Source organism: Pygoscelis adeliae, unplaced genomic scaffold, assembly GCF_000699105.1.
Source record: "Pygoscelis adeliae isolate BGI_AS28 unplaced genomic scaffold, ASM69910v1 Scaffold66, whole genome shotgun sequence".
Classification (NCBI taxonomy): domain Eukaryota; kingdom Metazoa; phylum Chordata; class Aves; order Sphenisciformes; family Spheniscidae; genus Pygoscelis; species Pygoscelis adeliae.
This window is the reverse complement of record NW_008825167.1, coordinates 170,055-193,348: the sequence shown is the minus strand read 5'-3', so window position 1 is coordinate 193,348 and position 23,294 is coordinate 170,055. Positions and strand designations below refer to the sequence as shown.

At 39.3% G+C, this 23,294-nt stretch overlaps 1 protein-coding gene across 1 annotated transcript in view; it reads right to left on the bottom strand.

The window, feature by feature from the left end:
• Positions 1-23,294, bottom strand: part of SLC10A7 (solute carrier family 10, member 7) — a 179,476-nt gene that overhangs the window by 98,908 nt on the left and 57,274 nt on the right. The window lies entirely within an intron of this gene.

Here is a 23,294-nt window from a genome sequence, read left to right as displayed (position 1 = left end):
TTAATAACAAGTGGATGCTAGCAAGTTTAGCAAGTTTGAATAAAGTCCAAAATCAGGGTAGGAGCTGTAGCTGAACCTGCCTTCTGCTCCATAAGAGGATGCAATGAAAATGAATGGGTAATGAGATCCTTGGCTCTAGAGAGCTTAGCTTTCTTATTCAAGTTCATAATTAATTCAAAGCTTTGATAATTTCATTAGAATCCTCCTCTGCTGGCCCTATCAATAAAAGATGGCACTGGACCGCAGCTCCTCAGCGGCCCAAATACAAAAAACAAATGCAGACTGGGAAACCTTTGCTGACTTGCTTACTAACAGGGACAATGGCATATGGCACTCCATGTTGCGGAGGGAGCATCTGAATAGATACAGCTAAATAAAACATTATAGTTGACAGTTGTAAACTACAGTAACATATTTTAACACCTCTTCCTCATCAGCATTCCTTTTTTGAACATAAAAAAAGAGGCACAAGTCCAAACAGCTCCTCTTGCCAGAGATCACAGCTGAAAGCAAGAGCGAGTACTACTTAAAACAATTCTTCAACAAGTGTGAATTAAATCAGGATTTTCTACTTGTATTTGAAGCTGTGCAGCTGATTCTCTTGCCACATGGAAGTGAGACACATTACACCCATGCACACAAACCTACTGCAAGGGATCAGTTTCAATACAGGAGATGTCCTTGTAGGTATATTTTGTTAATACATCCCTCCTAAGGCTCCTATTATCATTATATTAAAAAACCCATCAGGTTTATCAAGTCTCTTTGGTATTTGTTGGACATGTGCCATTCTTTTACACAGACTGATTGTATTTGACCACTTCAATCTGATAAAGATGCAGAAAGGTCCCTTTTATTACGTCCTGCCTCTGAATCCTTGAAGGAGGGTCTAGACTTCCATTTTTAAGCACACTTAAAGATCTCTTCCTTGCAAAACAGTCTTCGCTATATAAAACAGTGTAAATAAACTGTTAAGATCTGAAAGACAGAAGCATCTGGGCTCCACTTCCACACCAGAAGGCTGGGAGGAAACTTAATGGTCCCCTCCTCCCCATGCAGATTTTGCGTGCAGAGCGACAGCTACATTTCTGTCTGCTTCAAAGAACTGTAGCACTCACTCTCTTCAGGAAAGCTAGTGAAATCCACATAAAATGGATAGAGAGCATAAAAACTAGCCCTGCCCTCCCTAACATGCTAAACTTACCTCCCTGTCTCAAAAATACCCGGTCCTACCAGAAGTTGGGTTCAGGCCAGACTCTGCTCACAGTGCAGGTGAGCCTGCCAGACCACATCTAGTGATGCAAAAGAAATAACTTTACTGCTGGACGGCCCTCAACCATTTTCCTGGTCATTTCAACAATGCACAAAGAACAAAGTAGTAGCTGGCAAGAACCAATACACTTCAAAGGACACTGTGCATCTAGTTTTAGCCACATCAGTGGCTACCAATCCTGATTTGAGAATCATCTAGAGACATGAAATTTTTTTACTTAAAATACGCTGCAATTCCACTTCCAGGAGAAATTCTGTACCTGGAAAGGTGGTAAGGAGAGATACTAGATGGTTCTGGTGGTATATATTTTGGCCATCAACTTCTCTTCTTTCCTACTTCCTGACCCACCAGGAAGATTTCTGCTGGGTTTTTTGTTTGTTGTTGGGGTTTTTTTTTTTTTTTAATATTCTCAAGCATATAATAGGTACTAAGACAACAATCTTAGACAAATTTTATGCTTCAGGTATTCAGCCAGTCATGTGCAAAAGTCACAATTCACGACTGGTCCAGGGGTATACTAGTTTGCAATTTTTAATTCCCTTTCTCCAACGTGTCAGAAATCGTCCATGGCAGATGATTAAACACTCTTTACAGGCAAAAGAAGAAAAAAAAAAATCAGGAAGACCACAGATTAAGCTACAATCATTCAGATTATTTGCCTCAGTGAGGGAGGACTTACACATTGATTACTCTATTTGCAGTTTTCTTTACAAACATTTCTCCTGCAAAATAAACTTAGAAGTAAATTTTTCTCATACCCACAAACCTGGGACTTACATTTGTGATTCTGGTTCAGCTTAAACAAACTGGTAGTAAACTGAATAAACTGCTCCAATTTGTAATTAAATGTACCTAGTAGCACGACCCTGTAGAATGTAAACACTTTGTGCTTCCAACTCCCTTCTATCAAGAGGGATAATATTGCCTACATACCTCACAGGGCATTATCAAAATTAATTCATTGCTTAAAAAGCACTCTAAGATCCTTAGAGGAATGATACAAATAAACATTAGTGCTGACACACGATACAGCTAGGCTCTTCATTTTCTATTTGAAGCATTTATTAGTCACTATTATTGTATGACTTTTTGTAGCGTTTTCTCCTTTTGTGCTTCAACAGATATCAGACTTAAGCAGTCAGCTTAAATGAAACAATAAAACATGAAAACATTTAGATGTCTTATAATACTCCAAGTTCAGATTTGCATGTGTTTGCAAACTGTTCATTGCACTTACGATTAATATGAGGGGAGAGTTCTGTATAAAATCAATGGTAAGATCCTTTCAAAAGGTAAATGCATAGCCATGTATTGAAATGCAAGGTCAGACCACATTCAAAAGCAGCAGTAGTAACAACAGACCAATTATTCAAGTTTACATCAACTCAGAGACAACAAAGACTGAAAGTCACTGCCAGTACTCTTAACAGGGCTAGTACAGAAGAGCATGTACCTCTCCACTTGAGTTTAAAGTAGTACACACTAGCTCCATTAAACAACAAATTTTCTTCATATTAAGCAGGTACAATTTCAGTCAACTCAGTATGGCACTGGGCTTGAGGGAACTCTCTCTCGCTGGTCTACATTTCCAGGGAGGATTGGCTGGCCTGGAGCACTTTCAAGTGAGAAGTAACCAGCCCACCTCTGAAGGAAACCTATGTGGCAGTACTTGGCAGAAACCTTCCTCTTCCCATACCTGAGCCTAGCGCAAAGCTTCAGCCCTTCATCCCCCACCTTATCCTGGAATATAGGTACGGAAAACACTGCTAAGATTTGTAACAGTGACAGCAACAAGATCCAAGACAGTCCTCACAGCAACAAAACTTAGTGAAGGACAGAAGAAAAAGGCAAAGCCACAACCAAGGGGCTGAGCACCTCCCCACGGTGTGTACCAAAAGGCAGCAGCAAGTACGTGTGACTGGGCAGCAAATCAAACAAGCATGCTAAGGTTTCGATAGCATTAAATACAGAATACATTCTGAACTCTGTTCCATTTCCTTTTATTTTGGTATCAAACTAAACTGTCTTGGGATTTATTAGACTAGATACCTTTTGATAATAATGTAGCAGGACTACATTAAAGAAGAGTAAAAGATATACTAGCAACTTTCAGAACACCAGGGTCAAACCCCAACATTTTATCATTATCAGCAGAATTCAAATGAAATTGTTATGCACAACTCAACTGGAACTACAATTTCCTTTACTACTGTCATAGGGAAACAACGGTGCCTCATAGCTTTATATGTGGACCACATGAAAAAGGCTTTTTTGCCAATATGGATATGTTTTTTTTAACACTAAAATGTTTGATTCTTGAGTGTCATTTGGCAGCCTTTAGGGAGGTAACCTTCCTAACTGTACCTAACCCTATGCCTACACAGGACCCGCGTCCCCCAGGCACCCCACAGCTGAGAGAGCACATGCTATGCACACTAGGACCTGTCGGGCCCCGAGTTGTCCCCACTCTGTGGAAAGGACGTTTCAGGGCCAAGGCCGCAGATGCAGAGTAATGAAACTAAACAGCCTCAGAAGGTCTCAGAAGGAGCGGCTTGGGCATCATACAAAGCTGCTTTGTGTATGTCCGCAATTACCTTGCGGTTAAAACCTTATCATTTTCAGACATGCACTAGTGGGATGGATATACAGAACACACATGGCACAATGAAGAAAAGGAAAAATTGAGGAGAGCAGAAAAGATCTGGAGAAAGACAAGGACTCCAGCAGTACTACTGCAGTAGAGGGCAGAGAACATAATGTGGTAGTATAACATTTTACAGTGTCCGTGTTATTAATGCAAAATTTAATAGATCCACATCTCCTATTTGACAGGGAGAAGGAGAAGAGGAAAAAAAGAGAGAAAGAAAGAGGAAAAAAAGAGAGAAAGAAAGAGGAAAAAAAGAGAGAAAGAAAGAGGAAAAAAAGAGAGAAAGAAAAAGACTGAAGAAAGTGATGGAAATGGTTTGACCAAACAGGACAGAAAAGGAAATTTTATCTACCCAAAGAGATCAGTGTAGTTCGAGAAGGTGGAGGAAGAAGGCAGGACGTCAGAAGTAGCTTGAATGAGTCGGCAGAGTCCCTTTAAACAACTCCTTCAATCTCCTATTTAAAAATAAAATCTCATGTGAGTGTTACCGCAGCTCATGTCTTAACTGCTGTTTCCATTAATAAGATGTTACAGCTCTGTAGAAAGCTATTTGCCACAGCACTGTTACTGCAAACAGAATATAAATATACCTAATAAGGTTTAATCTGTGTTGCTGTTCATAACTATTCATCTGAGTTCAGACAGGAAAAAATATATATATTCAAGTTCCTGGTTTTGAGCACTAAATTGAATCAGGTGTCCTCTTCTCTTAAGAAAATTAAGTTGCTTTTGTGCAAGAGTGTTTTAATGAGAACAGAGCCTGCCGACATTGATAAATGGGAATGACACCAGAGAGAGCATGTAAGCAGGACAATATGTGCATGTTACAGTCTTACAGGCTATTTTTCACTGACTATCCTGAATGACTTCGCTGTTTCTTAAGGGGCCTATTAATCTCAAATTTAGTTATTACACAACGTTTATTTGAACATATATTCTGTGGATGATGACAGTTAATAAAGGAAATCTTTTACAAGCTGTATTTTTACATATTGTTCCAACTGCAGCTCCCAGTCATTCTACTGTATTGATGGAATAACCTAGTTATGATGCAGCTTTAAAAAAGGCACATATATTCAGATTCTTTTCTAAGCATATGGGGACTCTTAAATAACTGTTAAAAATGCATATAAAAATCCTGCTACAGCATGACAAAAATAAAAGAGGCAGTGTTAACTGCTCAACAAAGTCTCTGGCTGCACAGTTGCCCCCTCAAAGGCAAAGCACATAACCTTTTTAACACTCCAGCATCATCTCTGAGAAACAAATAGGGCCTAGATTTGACCCTTGGAGATGTATATACACTCCATATCGAATTCAACAGAAGTTGTAGTATGCATCTTACACATGAGTTTGGCCCCATGTGTTGTATATGTCATAGGGCACCTCAACAGTGGTATTTCATTAAAAAAGAAAACAAAAACCACCCCAAACAAAAAAAACCCACAAAATCAGCAAAAACAATACAAAACCAACCAAAAACCAGACTTTGATGATAACTAAATTTTGAGTCCAAAGAAATCTTATAAATGTGAACTGATGTTCAAGAAGTCTCTTAAAAAAAAAATACTGAATTACTCAATTTTTTTAGTGGAGTGGAACTGTACACATAACCTTACCCTCTTAAAAAAAAAAAAGAAAAAACACACACAACACCAAAACACACACACAAACTCTACACCCACCAACCAAAAAAAAACCCCAGAACACTAACAGAAAAACATACCAAGATATGGAGTGGACTATCTTTTTATCCACTGCCATGTTCCCTGTGGCCCAACACAATTTGTTGACTGAAAAACATATCACCTGATCCCCAACCTGCCTCTAGAGCTGTGCTGACAATATGAAAACATTTCTTTATTTCAACAATGTTCAATAACCATCAGTTTTATGGAAATGACGCTGAAAAGGCACCAGAAAATGAAAACAGAATAGCCAATACGCTGTTTGTTCACATTTCAGCGGGAGAACATCATCCAGAGAATGATGTCCTCTAAAACACCTCGTTGATCCATGGATCCGAAGCTGCCCACACTACGGATTTGTTCTGGGCTGGCTGAGGTTGCTATCATCCAAGTACAAGTTTGTGCTGCTTCAGCCAGGCTCAGCGTTCTGCCACAAGCAGTGCATGGAAACAAGCTGGGGGCTCTATTGGCAGAGAGTTATTGCCTCCTACCTCCTACAAGCCAACTTCTTTCTGTTGAAAAACAGTCTTCCACTCCCCCATTTTTGTAGCTCCTCATAACCACCACCACCTGTTGGTAATATTTACAAATACAAAACCATCCATCAAAAGGATGCCAAAAGGCAGGCTTTTTAGACACATTTAGTGTATTTGGTGCTCTCCACTGAAGGATTTCTCTGTTTCACCAATAGTTTCAGCAATACTGAGACAGAGAAGGAAAACTACCGTGCTTTCTTTCCTTTCATCAGAAATGGTAACTTCTCTCTACTGTGAGCAACTGGCATGACTCAAGGGAGTTCTGGAGGGGCAGCATGGTATTTCTCCTTCAGAGGCAGTAGGAGATGAAGACTAAAAACCAGGAGAGTATATGCATTAAAGGGTTTTTCCAGAGAGTAAAACCAGAATGTAAATGATTGTTAATAATTCAAGTGGCAAACATTAAGCATTCAGATCTCAGGACCGTTTGTCAGTCTGCAAATTTCCACCAATACTAATATATAGATTAGTAACAAGAAATCCATGTTGAGCAAAGATTGGAAAGCAACACTGGCCTATATGGCTGGATCATTTTATTTCAGATTACTTGTATAACCGAGCAGAATGAAAACAAAAGCTTTCGTCATCAGTATCAGAAAGATCACATGAAGGAAGCCAGGAGGGAAGAACCTCTGTCATGAGTTGGAATGCCCATCTCCACATTGAAAGAACCAAGACTTGGTCTCCTCACATACAGAAGAGATGAGATGCTTCATGAGACAGTGCACAGTGCCTGACTAGCCCAGGCTATCAGCTGTACAATGCTGAGTCGCTTTGTCCACAGTTTCTTTGCTTTATCCTAAATGCCACAGATCCACCCATACCAGATGCTTACATGGCTGTGTAGCATACAAAACTTGTGCGATGCTCACGAGGCTTACCAGGGGAAAAGGCCTATCTAGGCCCTATCCAGAAACACAAATGTAGGCAACACACATCTTTTGCAACCTCACGTCTATCCCTTCAGGATGCCAAGGTGAAGAGAGATTTCCTCCTTCGAACAACCATGATCCATTTCCTTTCGACAATGAGAAGGGCTGTCAGCAGAGACAGCCACCAATACTCTCACCTCGTCCTTGTGTGAGACAGTCCTTGACCAGCCATACCCCAAGCCCAGTGGTACCCTGAAGCTGTAGCTTAACCTTCCTGTCCTCCCATCAGCTGCAGTACAAAACACAAAATCACACTCATAAGACACTGTGCCTTCCAGTGTTGGTTCCTACGTCATGCACCCCAATGGAGCAGTAACCTGAATATCTACGGTGGACTTTTGAATACCAACATGAATAAACAGAGGCAGTTTCTCTTTTTCTCTCCTCTACTTAAAAATTGTAAATGCAAATATTAAGATTACTACCCAGTGCCAGTGTAAACACTTAAGCAAGCAGTGATTTAAAGCTGACAGACGTGTAACAACACATGCTTTCTCATACTGAGTACATATGTGCATAACTATCCGCAAACTCCATGCTCTAGCATCTGACCTACTCCTCCATGAACTTCATACAGTTCTGCCATGCCAGAAAGCTCTTGGTTCCCAGGAAGGCATATAGCCAAACTTTTTGTATGTATTTTTCCCCAAATGGAAAGCCCATTTCCATAATTTTCCTGAACATGGGGAAACAGAAGGTAACTTCCCCCTTCTACCTATGTACTGTAAAGTATAAGCCTTAGCAGCCATATATTTGACCTGTGAAACAGACCATGCTACACAATTAGAGAGCAAAAAGGAAAGAATCTACTGACACTTTGGTATGAAAACTACCCACAAACCTTATGCACATCATGTATTTGTTACTGACTCAAGGCTTATTACCTTAGCAGTGAAGACACTAGTTCTCGCACCAGAATAAATGGACTGCTGAACAATGATTTAATAAAGGAGACTCAGCTGAACAGCGGTATACAAGTAACTCTGCCAACTTGATCTTCTCTTACGGTCAAACACTTCATAACCGTATGTGACTTTCTCTCTTTAAAAAAAAAAAAAAATACTGCAGAAGGTATCCTCAAAAGGATACAGAGCAATAATAACCTCCCAAACATACTTTTATTTAAGTTCACATTTTCTGAGATCTTAAGCTGTGATAAAAACACTTAAAGGTCTTGTCCCCTGATTCTCCTGGAACCACATCATCCATAACATGATTAGAGGTCTGGTTAAACAATGCATCCCACAACTCCAAAGAGTATTACTTCCCTGCTGAAGTGAAATGAAAGCACAAGGCCACTTTTTAAAAGGTGCCCTTTGCATTAACTGTAAGGCTGTACCTGCACCAGTATTTTTCTATAAATATCCCACTGCCATATTACTTTCTGGGCAGGCAATAGCAGAACCAGACATTTTAACTGCTATGCCATCCAAACCAGCTCAGAATGGCATTGTTAAAGTCCCTGTCACTACCACCACCGGGAACAGCTTCACTATTTAGTAGTGCAATGCCAGGAGATGGGAAATAAAACACTAGTGCAAGGAAGGCCATAGCATGGGGAGGCTGACTAAAGTACCAGCTTTGTAAAATAAAAAGTGGCCCACTGCACAGATCCATGAACCCTGGTCTCTGGAGCTCATGTCAGAATGTGTCACAGATCACAGTTAAAAGATATTGAGCTTTTCATCCCATCAACAAGTATCTGTCCATATCTCAAAGAAGTACAGTTACTTTTTTACTTTTTTTTTTTTTTAACTTAGCCCAAAGGTTAGGCTTTACTGTAAGCCAGTATTGTATGGTACTGGAAATTCCCTTTTTATGAGCCCAGCCAAAACTCTGCATGCTGCAACATTGTGGCAGAGGTGGAAAGAGAAGGAAAAGTAGCATACTATAAGGAAGCAACCAGCACTATAGCCACTGCCTGAAGGTAAAAAAGGAACAATCTTGACACATGCAACTGCATTCTTTTAAATGCTGCTCAGATACCTGTGTCATCTAAATTAACAATTCATATAACTAGAAGTTACACATACACAGAGTGAGAAACTGCATAAATGTGCATCTTTGCATATTACAGATCCCCAAAATTTGCCCAAGGAGTTCAGCGGTGGATCAGTAACAACTGAAGCTCCAAGCTTTTTTTTCTCTGAAAACAAATTAACTATAACATTGCTATTTACCACCATCCTTCCTTTAAAGCATGCCCAAAATGTGTTTAAATTCTAATCAGTTAGTTGCCCCCATTTTCCAACAGGACTGCTATACCCTCTAGTCCAAAGGGGGTGGGGTAGGGGGGCTAGTCTTCATTAAAGTGCAAGGATTAATACTCAAATGCCAATCAAGTCTAGGTCCTAGGTCAGAGACTTGATTTCACAACTACTTGGCCAGCAGTAAGAGTACATCATGGACTACAAAAATGCTGGAACTGTTTTTTGGAATTTTCATTCATATATATATTTATTACATAAACATATATATAAAATACATAGTGACTCAACTAAATTAAAAATATTTTTATTAATTCCTTGAAGTAATTTGCTTTGTTCTCTAATGGGATAGAATACTATATAACCACTACTTCTCTGAAGAAAAGGTGGAGAGAAAACATTAAAACCTATGGGTTTCACGTACAGAATTCTACTCACGTTCTGTGGAGACCAGAGGCTCACCAAGAGCTGTGCTGGGTGCGAGCCTAAGAAACACACAAGCTTGTTTTACCGCAAAAGGTCACAAACTTGCCGTCTCTGTTGAACATGCTCTTTGTGGCAGCATTCACTGAGCTTCTACAGTTTCCATTTATATCCAGAGCTGGCTGAAAACTGAAATATCCAGCATTAGGGATATTCCAGGATTTAAACATTTGCTTTAAGACTAAGTTACCCCCCCCGAATCACGACTTTTCATACAATGATTGAGATTTTCTTTTTTAACCATTTCATTTTGGTATTTTGCTGCTTCCAGCTGAATTGCTCTGGTGCCTAGTGGAAGATGGCATCTGTCTTTCTTTGTCTCTGCACAAAGCTTTTCAGCTGGTCCACAATGCAGCACTGTTATTAAATTCTTATGATGCACTGAGAAGGTACAGCCAGGGAGATCAGTTTATCAAGAGAAATGAAAGCATAGAGCACCTAAGTTACACTGAAAATGTGGACTACATCAAAATAATTTGTTTGTAAAACTGACCCAGGTTAACCTGACCTGAAACAAAATATTTACATACACATTTTCCTGAAAGAAAGTGGAAACATTTCTACAAAGTCTAAACTGCATACACAGGGGGAAGAAAAAAAAAAAAGAATAGAAAAGTTCCCAACTCAACATGGTTTGTAGCCCAACTTCTGTATTTCTAAAGCAGTTACTAAAGAACTAGGTGCATATACAATATGAAAGAAAATAAAAATGCAATTATTGGAAAAAACTCCTTTAACTTGAAAACACTTCTTTTATAACATGTGTCTATTTTCCAGCATTTTGTGGTTAAAACTAGCTTCTCACCTTACTGATAAACTGTAGGCACAAGGCCAACACATTCTGATTTGCCCAAAGAACTCTGAGGATAACTTGATAAAGAAATCAATAATTTTGTGTGAAGTACAAAGGCTCCAGCAGAACACAGATACTGCTACTACCTATTCTGCGACAGTTATTCATCATGGACACCCAATGAGGCAAGGGGGGTGGAAGCAAAATTGTACTCTCTCATGCCATTTAAGCCCAGAACATCCTGTATCCACACAGTCAGACCAAACTAAGTTTGCAGAAGCGATCTAGATCCAGAATTCTTTTCCACCTTAAACTACTTCAGTAACATAAGATGCCCTGCGATACATAAGTGAACAAGACTGCCATTCACGACTGCCAGGCCAAAAGTGCAAGAGCTGCCAACTTTCCTGCACAGCAGGAGGTCCCGATGCCAAGACAGACACACCTCCTTAATAGCAATGCAGAGTAGCAATACATGTGAACACAAGACTAAGGAACAGAATTGGGATATGCAAACAAACATGTGAAAAGTAGAAAAAGTCACCTTACACACCAGAAGCAATCAGAAATCACATCTTACACAAACACCAAGTACCAGCTAAATGTACAAGAAAAGCACCTCCCTTATCAAACAACTTTAGATCTGACACACTAGCTGCATTTCATAAAAAACAGCTCTCACTTTAAAAACTTTAATTTAGGTTAACAGCTATTTCTTCGAGTAGTCTGTGATCAGCACTTTGGAGGTAAAATAGACAAATAAGTGTGTTAGAAATCACATCTGGCTGGTATTTCAAGTCAAGTTTTGCCACTGATAGAGGTTTGATAATAGGTAGAGAAAGACTCTGTATACCAGGCCATATCATCATCACTGGGGGGGGGGGGGGGGGGGGGGGTGGAGAATCTGTTTATGGAACAGATTTTCATCTCTCACGTACATTCATTCTAAAACCAAGTTGCTCTTTAGTCAATTCTATTGCAGAAAAGACTTCAGAAGAATATCACAACATAGTCACCATCTCGTCGAATCAAAGTTCAATTTGCTCTAACACCATAACAAATACATTTCTGTAATCTGTATCTACCTCCTACTCTTGTATCAACAAAATTCAAGGTGATATACTTATCTACAATATATGAAAGAATCATATCACCGCTATAAGCTGCAGTGTAGCAATATAGCGGCAGAGCGTGGAACAGTAATCAAAGTCCTGAAAAATACACCATTGTCAGCATTGTACGCTGGTACCAGTGTATTATAGCACCTTGGTTTAAAATAAATCAACCTAAGTGCCTGCTTTGGTAAGCACTTCGAGTACATCAGCATTAGGGGGGGTAATGCACAAAGAAACAAATCAGGAAACGGGACTTGTAAATAACAATTCAATTAGCAGATTTATATTACTCATTTCCTAATAAACTTTCTATCCGCACCTACGCGCAAACCCTCCTACAGCCTTCCCCCCTTCATTTACATATCTGTGCAGGCCTGCTCTTTTTTCTCGCGAGCCCCTTTGCCCTTTCAATCATGAAGTATATTACTCCACTGTCAGAGCAAAGCAGTTCCTAACAACAGGGAGCCCAGCTGGGATAGGAAGAGGGCAGCAGGCTCAGGCATTAACATAATAATCCAACCGCGTTCCCCCAGGCCCTCAGGGCAGACAGCATATTAGGTAGGCCTCCTGCGCCGGCCCGGGTGGAAGCCGCCGGATCACCTGCCCATCAACCTGTGGCAGTCGCCCCCGCCTCGGCCGCACCAGCGCCTGCCAAGCCTCCGTGCCCAATTACCTTCCCACAAAAGACACACAGCCATTTTTCCCCGTCCGCTTAACGTACCTGCTCCTTATTTACAATTTGAATGTACCTTGCCGCGTCATTTCCAGCGGACTCGCTCCTTGCCTTTTAACTTCTGGAAAGTCTAGGGCTTTTAACAGGACCTACTGCTGCTGCCAGCGGGAGCCAGACCTTGAAACAAAATTTCAAATACAAAGCACTGCTCTGCAGGTGCAACTTGCAGCCCTACCTATCCTCTGGATTTCTCCCTGAAAGAAAGAGCAGGGAAAAACAAAAAGGCAGACATGCGCCTTTGTTATTTCTGTGCCATGCCATCCAAGGAAACCAGCTCAGGGTTGGCTTGCTTACTCGTTCTGGGGTTTGCAACATTGGAGGATTTTCAGCAGCAAAGCTACTTTACACTCTTTGGTACAAGGCCTGCCACCACGCAGGACACGGCTACTGATTAAGGAATAGAGCCCGTGAAAGGGTTTCAGCTGTACAAACACACATATAAGAAATTTCCAAGAACCACTATATAACACTGATTGCAAATGCAAGACCCATGAAACCATGCCATTTAAAAGGTGGCTTATAATTGTACTACTCATCCCAACTAACATTTCTTAATATCTAAGAAATATTCCCGCATTTCAAATGCTTTGGGCGGCAAACTACAACTCAGAATACTAATTTGCAGGTCCCCTCTATTGAGCCCTTTAAATAAGGAAAATGTTTACATTTATTACGCAGTGTATTTCAATGCGGTTCTCTTACAAACCCTTTTATTTACAGTATATATGCCGCTTGTACAGAGTACAAGCTCAGGTACTTAACAAGAAAGAAGAAAAATAAACACACTCGCCAGTAAAAGATACTATATTCTTCATATTATACAAGACAATCTCAAAGACTTCTAGGAAAAAAGCCTTTGGTTCTAATATAACTATTAATTTCATTAAAAAAATACATATTATCTAATTCCCCTTAACAATGGAAGGCGCAACAGAAATGTAATACAGTCTTATTAAAATCATGTTTTGCAGACTGTGCAAAGCCAGATTTACCTGATCACTTGTGAAGCAAAATTTCCCTAACCTCATTAATTTTCATTTATCTAGCCCTCTCAAAGAAGGAAATATTCAGAAGCAATTTCATATTTTATTTTAAATGCTTGGTTGTTATATTACCAGTACAAAGAAGCGTAATGCATAGTGATCCATGCCACAATAGTCTGTCAGAGAAAGACCATGTAAAGTAGCACTAGCTATATAATGTAAATATTTTAGATAGCAACCGTTAGGGAAGTTCTGCCTATTCCTCAACTACATCATGGTAAGAAAAACTACACATTATGAAAATCGTGACACATTTTAAAAAAAATTGCTTACAAGCAATTAATTTTCCTAACGTAGACATTCTCTTCTGCCACCACAGTCATGGTAACTTGTTCGCAGCATGCCCCTCCAAACTGGGAAGGGGGGCGCAGTTAAAAATAGCCCTTTGTGTTGAATTTATTCTAGGTCACAAGGGTCACCAATAAAACACTAGGATAACCTAGGGGTTTGCAAAATATTTTAATATAGTCAAGAGTCTTCTTACACAGCCACAAGCTCATCTGTCTACTATGACTTGATTTAGACTATTAGGACCTGCAATTTAGAGTTGACAAAGCTTTTCCTCTCTCTCTTCCAACCATTTCCTTTGCCCCACAAACAAATTACCATCACATTGGTGACGTAAAATTGAACAGCACTTGGAACATTAACTACAGCTTTTCTCCTTCAACACCTCTAAATATAATGACTTTGGTTATCCATAAACCAGGAAAAGGAGCTAACATTCTTAATTACAAGATACTAGAAGAAAAAACCCTTGAACACTCGTAGTTTTCTAGAGTTTTGTTCTCATTTCCTTCCTTCTCCAAATTATAGGTCAAAGACTCCACAAACTAAAGTAACAGCAAGTTGTACCAGACATGCTGGAAAACCAGAAATTCAACAGCAAGAATTCTCTACTAAGAATTTGAGTATAATCAAGTCATCAAATAGCTTTTGCTGTTTGTGGTAAATGCTTTGTGCTTACAGACATGTTGCCAGCAGATGACAACAGAAAGCTGCAACGTTAGTTACAGTCATCATTTTTCTTATTAATTCAAATGTTGTGAATGGAACATGTGAACGGAAATAAACTTGTGAACGGAAATACTTATTTTTCTATTTATTTCATGGCATGATCTTTACATCAGATCCATGTCTCAATTAAGTCAATAGGAGAGGTTTTTGTTTGATTTTACACAGCTGAAGGTCAGAACATTGCAATGGCTCAGGTAAGTAAAAGAGAAGCTGTGGCTTAAGCTTCTGATACAGGATGTGCTCGGGTTGTGATGGGCTGTTTAAAAGAGTGAACACTCCTGAAATTACTAAATATAAAAGTTGCACTATGTAGGAAAATATATACATGTTGTTTAAAATATGTGTCATATGCCAACATCACTATAAAAGAGAAAAAAGCGTATTTCCTTGAAGTAACGAACTATTAGGTCCATGCTGATGATGTATTTTAATTTCCTTCACAATTTATCCTTCAATTCAATCACAATTTTCTTTTCTTTAACAAGAGTCACTCTTCCTGACTACTTGTACAGCCCTTGCTCTTTGATAGCACAGTTCCTATGGTTTTATTCTTAAATGCCAAAGAGGAGTACATTAGTGCAACAGACAACTGTTTTCTTCCATAGATAGCTGTGCCAGCAGAACAAATACGACCCTGTAACCCCTAGATGCCCATCAGCCCTAACTAGAGAACACTGCTCCCACAGATTTGTAGGGGGCAGTCTCTTTAGTTCGTATGTTTTTTCCTTTACAAAAGTTATTTCAAATTCATAAAGACTCGCTTGTAATGGAAGCACCCAGAATGAAGCAGTATTCATTAATACGCAATATAATACCTTAATGTACTCAAATTTATTCAGCTTCTATAAGGTATTTACACCTATTTCTGAGTATACTCAAGCACCTAAATTGCTCTAAAGCCTGTTTTTCCCTAAGTCCAAATAAAGAATTGTTTTATAGGTCCCTAAGACATTTCATGGTACAGAAAAGAAACGTGCTACATGAACAAGAAACTGGGGAGAATCTAACTGCAGAACATATCAATAATTTCACCAGTTCCAAACTCCAATTACTGGTTTAATAACTACTAGTGTCTCATAACTTCATCCCTCAACATAAAAAGTAGCTGGCATCTGCCAGGGAGAAGTGATTCTGCGGTGCTTTTCTCTGCTCCTGCACTGCATTTGAATCTCCCGCATCACCTCAGATCCAGTCGCTTTTTTACTTAAACTGGAGTGGTGGTACTAGTGATCAAAATTTATGTAAGAGTTTTACCAGCCTGAAAACAAAGAGAGAGATAGTAGTGCTTCTACTTCTATACACTAATCTAGTATTTGCTGACTATGTCACGTTCTTGCTCGTAGGCAGTAGCTGTGGCATGGTTTCCAAGAGCTCTAGGCGGATAACAAGAGAGAATGAAGTGAAAGGCATTTCTGTCTCAGGTATGTTGCAAATCCATCTAGTAGTGCTCTCCCAAAACCTCGGCTACGGATTCAACACCTTCATGGGAAGCACCTTGCTGCCTGCATGAGGTAACTCGAAAGAAGGTCATGCTGGCCTCTGCAGACACAACTTCATGGACGCTTGGATTTTACCTATTCCAGTTCTGACTGTGACCTTCAACAGAGCAGTGCAGACAACCAAAACTGCTGCAATGCCTCCCAAAGGATCAACTGAGAAGGAAAAGTAAGAAAAAAACCAACCCACAAGGGTTGCGCAAAACAGAATCCGAATGTTATGAAGAGCTGATTTCTTTATGTCAGGATAGCCAGCCAGAATCTTTTGAGCAGCGTGTGGCTCCCAAGCTGTCAGTGAGGCCTCTGTGCCTGGATTATGGCACATGAATGTCAACAAATGATCCAAAATCCAGAGTGCCAACATCCATATGGAAACAGCTATTTCCTGCCTATGAACCACTCCTACACATCTCCCCCTTCCCTTGCATCTGAGAAGCACAGTACCTGTCTCTATCCTATGAAAATTTTAATGAGGTTCATAATATTAGTAAGATGATCGGCTACACCTGCAGACAGCCATAGGGCCTGAAAGGCTAAATAACCCTGCATCACCAGAAAACTTTGCCCTCACATTTCTTTAGAGGCTGATTTTTTTAAACACCACTTTAGGTGTAGAGCAAGACTGATGAGGTATGCAACTGAACAGGAGTGGGGACAACAGAGCAGCAGTCATGGCTGTGTGGGAAGATGCAGACAGCAGGCATCCCTTTGTCAAAAGTGAAAACGTAGAAAACACAATACACTTTCAGGCAGGTCAGCTTTTGGGGTTTCTTGCTCAAATAACATGTTTTGAAGAGAGACTGTCAGGACTGAAACAGATAAAACAATTCAGTGCTTTAAATCACTCCAAGGATCTTTTCCTCACTCACTACTCACTCAAAAATGTCTCTTAGAATTGTTAAACATGTAATACAGGCAATAAACTGCAAACATGTTCAGCGTGACCAGAAACTCACACCCTCCCACTCAAACATACACATGCAATATTTACCACACATTAATGTTACATCATGTTAAAGAAAGTGAAATTGTAGCAGTCATAACAAACAACAGGTATCTATGATAACTACAGTTTATTATTCAAAAGCTAGGAAAAATTGTTCTGAGTCTTCAATGCTACAATGGCAGACAAAGTTATCATTTAGTAAAAGCAGACATTCCACTCACAACCTTGATATTTTCATCTGGAGTATAAAAAAAAAGCACGGAAGGCTGCAATCAGGTTTTCCTCTTTCTCCAGGAGCCACTCACTCATTCTAAAAGCACTACAAGAATTCAGAGTCAGCACTTACAATCTTAGTTTATTATTTCAGAGTATATAATACAAACAAGCGTTGATCACTAAAAATATTAATTAGCATTTCATTAGAAATATCAATATGGGAAAAAGCAGTGATGTGCAGACATCCTGCCTCTGGGATTAGATTCTAATTCATTTTAGATTAGGAAGCAATGAACTAAAACCACTACCCTGACAAGTTAACTATTCTTATTGACACAGTTCTGGATAGGAATAACACAAGCCCTAAGGATGGCACAGTAAACAAAAAGAAATCATGTTAACTTCTGACATTTACAAGTGACCATGATAAAAAGGATCTGGATGGGTTACATAAATCTGCTACCACGAGAGTCTTTTTTTTTTTTTCCTAAACTAACATTCACTTATGTAACAGTACCAAAAAGAACAAATAGTTATCACAGACAGGACTGTACCGGCAAGAAAATTTAACCAACAAAAGGGTTAATTAGGGATACAAATTTTCTCAGACTGTTAATAATAGGAACAACACATAGTATGTGCCCATAAGTAATTCTCAGGTATCTTTGATCTTCAGCCCCAAGCGATTACTGTTGCCTACCATACCCTGGCCTCTGGGACTCTCTCAGAACCAGACATCTGGCTACTTTGTTGTTTTAGGCTAATCTCATCCCAGGAGAGCTCAAGAAATGACACCAGGCAAGGAGGGTCCTGGCAAGGGAAAAAACATTACAGTATCAGCAGATTTTTGAGTGGACTAGAGTATCAAAATTGTCTTCAAATTTCTATAGGGATCCTGTGGCTTCTCTGTTCTCTAGGTCCGCTTTCACGCAGAACACCAGAATGCACATGATCCTGTTTTAAGGAACTGTTAATCTCTTTGGAGAAGCTAATGAATGATAATCCAGGAAACAACGTGTGACAAAGGCAAACAGAAGTAAAAAAACTGCAAGGAATGGGTGGATTTAATGAAGATTTTCTTGAAAGGTCAACACACTGCATGATCAAACAATGTTTTTAAAAGCCTACAAAAATTACTCCAACATCCAAACCCTCTATTTTTGACTAATTCAAAGGTTTTAGCTGCCAGCAGCATTATCCCTGAAGTATGACCCTCTGACAACTGCAACAGATTCAGCTGAATGCCCGACTGGCTGCTCCAGGCTTAGAAACAGGGCAGTTCCCCATGCGCTGAGCTCACAGGGGTAAAATGGGCTGCAAACATGGAGAAAGGAAGGTTTAATTTTAAAGCCAGGCTCTCCTGCCATCAGAGGCTACCGGCGTTTTGCCACAAACTCTGGTCCATCAGATTCCCCATCCTCCCCAAACCACTATAGGTTACAGCAGACGTGACACTGGCAGCTGGACAAGAACTGTTGCAGGCAGCCCTGCAGGAGAAGGCCCTTTTCCCATACTGATGCTCCTATGTCCTTCCTACGTGCACGCTTACTAGCCTACACGCGGCAACAGGAAGAACCAGGACACTTAGACCTGGAAGAAACAAAAATCTCACATGTATTTTTATGAAGGCAGTAAGCACGCCCATACTATGAACATTATCCCAGCCACGTATTTCCAAGCAGCATCGTTTTAAAACCCACGGGTGGCACATAACAATAGCAATAAGGAAGAGATCACTTTTGTGTGGCTGTTCTTTTTGTTTCAAACCAACCACCAGACCTTTTCTTCCCTTTGCAAGAACAAGTTAAAAAGAATGGACACTGAATAAATTCAGATTCTAATCCTCTTCTGAGGGCAGGCCCGTATGATTTAACTTTGCCTCATTTCAGGATATTTTCAAAGTGTTTAGAACAGAGTTTCGGAGAAACCTCTGAATAATCTGCCGTATCACACCAGCTCCCAAAGAAAACAAATACCTGCCAAAAACTTTAAAAAGTGCTACAGACAGAAGCTGTTTGAAAATCATGTGCTAAACTTTCCTAGGGATCATGCTGTTACAGAGCATCCTACTTTCTTTTTCTTCGTATTTCTCACACCACAGCTATCTTGCTTTCTTCCAGCCACAACATTCCCCTCTCAGTGGGATAAGTGATACTAAAAAGTTAACCCAATGTATTTTAGCAGTTTCCTAATGTGCTGTAACAATTGGCTCAAGAAGAAAAGAACCCATGCTTCACTAGCTTTAGTTACATCACATCAACAGTAAAAAAAACTCCTGAACAATTCAGCACACTTCTGAGATATTTAGAAAGATGCTATACAATTTTTTTCTGAATATGAATCAAGCAAATTCTCCTTTGCTTTCTCACCAAGCAGGTATGTTGTTAGAGTGAATGTGGATTAGTCCAAATAATTACATTTTAAAATACCAGCAGCACCAGGACAACTTAAACTGTTTTGTATGCTCTCTATATACAATACGTGCTCAACAAATGTTTCTCTTTAAAGCTTTGCTATGATATAAGCCTGTTACAGTTTAATTGATGACTTCTGTAACTGCTGCAGCATGCAAGTAGCTATGTAGCTTTACACAACAGAAAAAAGAAAACGTCATAAAATATTCCATACCACCACACTAAAAACTTATATTGTGTTTATTAATACATCGCCTACTGCAGAACAATCCAGACTGCAGTGTAATAAGAAAAGCATTGTAAGGCAGAACAGGTCAAACTAGTGTGTTTAAAAAATAGTATGTGATTGTATCAGTGGAGATGGCATTGATACAAGTAACACGAAAAAATGAAGTAAAGACTGGGCGGAATTTTAATTTTGGTATTTTATGCACTGTAGATGCTTAATTATACACCCTCTGTCTTCACTTGCCATAGAATTTGAACAGTGTGTCCCACACACTTACCTTTCCCCCTACTCCTTTAAATCAACAACAAACAATATTCCACATATGAACATGTAAGATCTGCTTCACAAAACTCGGAGGAAATAAACAGTTAGTCAATAAAGCAAACAAACCCCGCACTAATTCTACATATTAAAGATAGAAAAATACAGAGGATATAGATACAGGTTCTAACAAACATTTTAGTGTCGAAAAGCACATTTTTGTACGATTGTCTTAAATACTACAGTTACAGCTTGGACATACATATTACAGACATTTCCAAAGCCATATGCCATCACCAGGACTCTAACAGCAAATAAGCAAATGCTTCAGAACATAAGTACTCCTCTGTTTACTCTAAGTATTGATTTATGTTCTATGGGTATCCAAACATTGGTAGCTAATGCTACCTTGCACTATCTATTACGAAGTTACAGCTATTCAGTGAGGTTTTCTAACAGTAAATAAACTCCCCACAGACACTCTCCAAAAACTCAACAGCTGGAAGCAGCAAGCACTGTAGGCTGACAGGAATCCCAACATATCCATACAAAGGCAAATCAAATATGAAAACAAACTCCAGAGAAAAAAAGGTCTTCAAACAAAATCCATGTTAACACTTCTCCTAATTTGGAAATGGAATAGAGTAGCTCCCATTTATCTGTCATTACAGTGGAACAGAGAGAGGAAAAGCCATTTTGGACATTAGTAACAACACCTTGAACAGCACCTGGAACTCCTGCGAGAACCTGGTCAGTCTATACCAAAAAGAGTTAATGAACAATATTTTAAATGACACATAGTTCAAGCACTGATCTCACTGCAGAACCATAATCCTGCCCAAGTACTAAATTCTAACTAGGACTCCTGATTTCAACATATATATGAAAGGCTATATATACAATTATTACACCTTCTTTCTTCTTTCCTAATCTAAGACATTTAACAGTATAGCTCTACAGTTCACTACTGACTATGTGTATAATATGCAGTTCTTCATGATTTAGATATTTTATTTCTGTATGTACGAACAAACCTGGGAGAAAACATCCATAAACTACTTTGATGAAATTCTCCTGGGTTTTGGAGGCTGCCTTTACCTCCAGTGAAGGCTGGAGGAAATAGGCTTCTGAATGCAGATGGAAGAACTCCACATTTCCTCCACTGAGCAAAGCTCTGTTTCTTATCTTGTAATTAAACAGCTCATCAGCTAATAAAATGGCTTTATACTTCTCTAATATCTGCATAATGAGATAGCAGAGGGAAAGCTTAGTGACGTTTCCTGATGAACACACTTCCTAAAGAAAGGTAAGTACGATTATTCTAACTTCAAGATAATGACACACACTTAACCAGGCACAGTTTCATTTCTTTGAAACAAAGACCGTATTTTCAAAAAGACAGTAATTAACTTATGAGAATACAGTGAACAAAAATGCAGTACTGTACTTATTTATGTACCTACTTAGCATTTTATGTCAACTGCACACTTTTGCGTAAGGAGACCAGCTAAGACCAATTACTGCTTCTGGAATCCACCTACTACAAATCATATAGACCCAATTTTCATTTGTGACTCTTACCTACACTTACCCAGTCCATTGCTTTGATTTCAACAGAAGAATATCTGATTTACATTAGGGTAAAGGAAAAGAATCATGCCCAAGTTTCCAGGTACCCTCACTAGCAGCACAGGTGTTCTTTTTGCTGGTAGCAGCTGGCACATGCTAATTAGCAGGAAAACCAAATTCAACTGTTTCTAGTTTTGTAAGAACATTTAAGAAGAGAGATGGCTCAGAATAAAGTCTCAGCATATTACAATATGCTCTACAGGAGGAAATAACCTGACAAAATGAAATTTTCCATTGCCTTGCATCACACAATTTAGAAGGAACTTGAAGCCTGAAAGACAGGAAATCTCCTTAAAATCTGCTTGTATGGCAGATCTGCATTAGGTTGCAAAAAATTATTAGAAAGTATGAAAAGACACTCTTGCCTCCCACCACTCACAAAACAAAAAAAAAACCAAACACAAGAGCTGATAAAGAAACCATGAACATAGCCTGCTGGAAGTGTTGCTAAATGAGCCATCTACCTCACAAAACACTGTATGATGAATTAGCACAAGTGATTCGCCTGAGTAAAATAATCTCTCGAAAGTTAGAAGCTCTGACTGCTACTAAGACCAGGCAGCCTGGGAAACAGAAGACTACTGTAGATTTCAGGGTGGTTTTGCATTAGAAAGGAAGACGACAAACAACATGCTGGAACTGGCTGGTGATTTGAAAAAGGAGGGAAATCAGTGTGATCACTTAAGAGACATGATAGGATGCTTACACAATGGGCACAGTGACATATATCATGCAAAAATACCATAGCAGGGAAGAATTGGTAGGATGGTAAGCATAACTATACCGCTAAGACAACGAGAAAGAAATTTTATATACGCTGAAGACAAAAATGCACATCTGGACCCTGTTCACAACTCGGAGAGAGCTCAGCTGTCAGACTCACAAAGTGCCTGGGTTATAAAGTGTCATTACGTTCTAGGATTTCATATTTACATAAAACAAAGTAAATCAGAACTAGTGCAGAGGCTACTATTTTGAATTTATATACATCTAAAAAGAGATAAAATTGTTACCTATAAAACTGAACTAATTTCAATGTAATACTCTAAATTTAAAGAAAATTGAAAAAGAAAATGCTAAGGAATCAACTAAAACGAAGAAATCAAGGTTACGAGGTAGGTATTTTGTTATTTGCAGAAGATGACTACTCTGAGTTTTATCTGCTGGGTGTATCAGGAAGGTTCAAAAAACCAAATGTAGCAACACAGGCATTTGTTACTGAAGGGGTCATGACAGCAGACCCCTTATGAAGCAGAGATGCATCGGAGTGACTCATTTTCAGAAGGGACTCGGGGACAGCACTTTACTGCATATTTTTCTGGGTATTCCATACTTACAAATAACATCTATTGTTCTGAGTTTCTCAGATCATAAATTGCAGAAAATCAAGCCATGCAGAAGTCATCGACATGGGTGGTACAAAGAGCAAAAACGTCCTAGTATCAATAGGTCACAGATGTTTGTGACTATGCTTAGAAATAGAAATGCCTCACAACTGTACAAAAGAGGTTGCACTGCTGGTTGAAGAGAAAATGTGTGAGAGGCCATTGACTAAATTATTAAAATATACACCTTAGAGAACATAACCTATATAGAAAGTCTCACTCAATACAGATATGCTGGACCTTTTGGATAC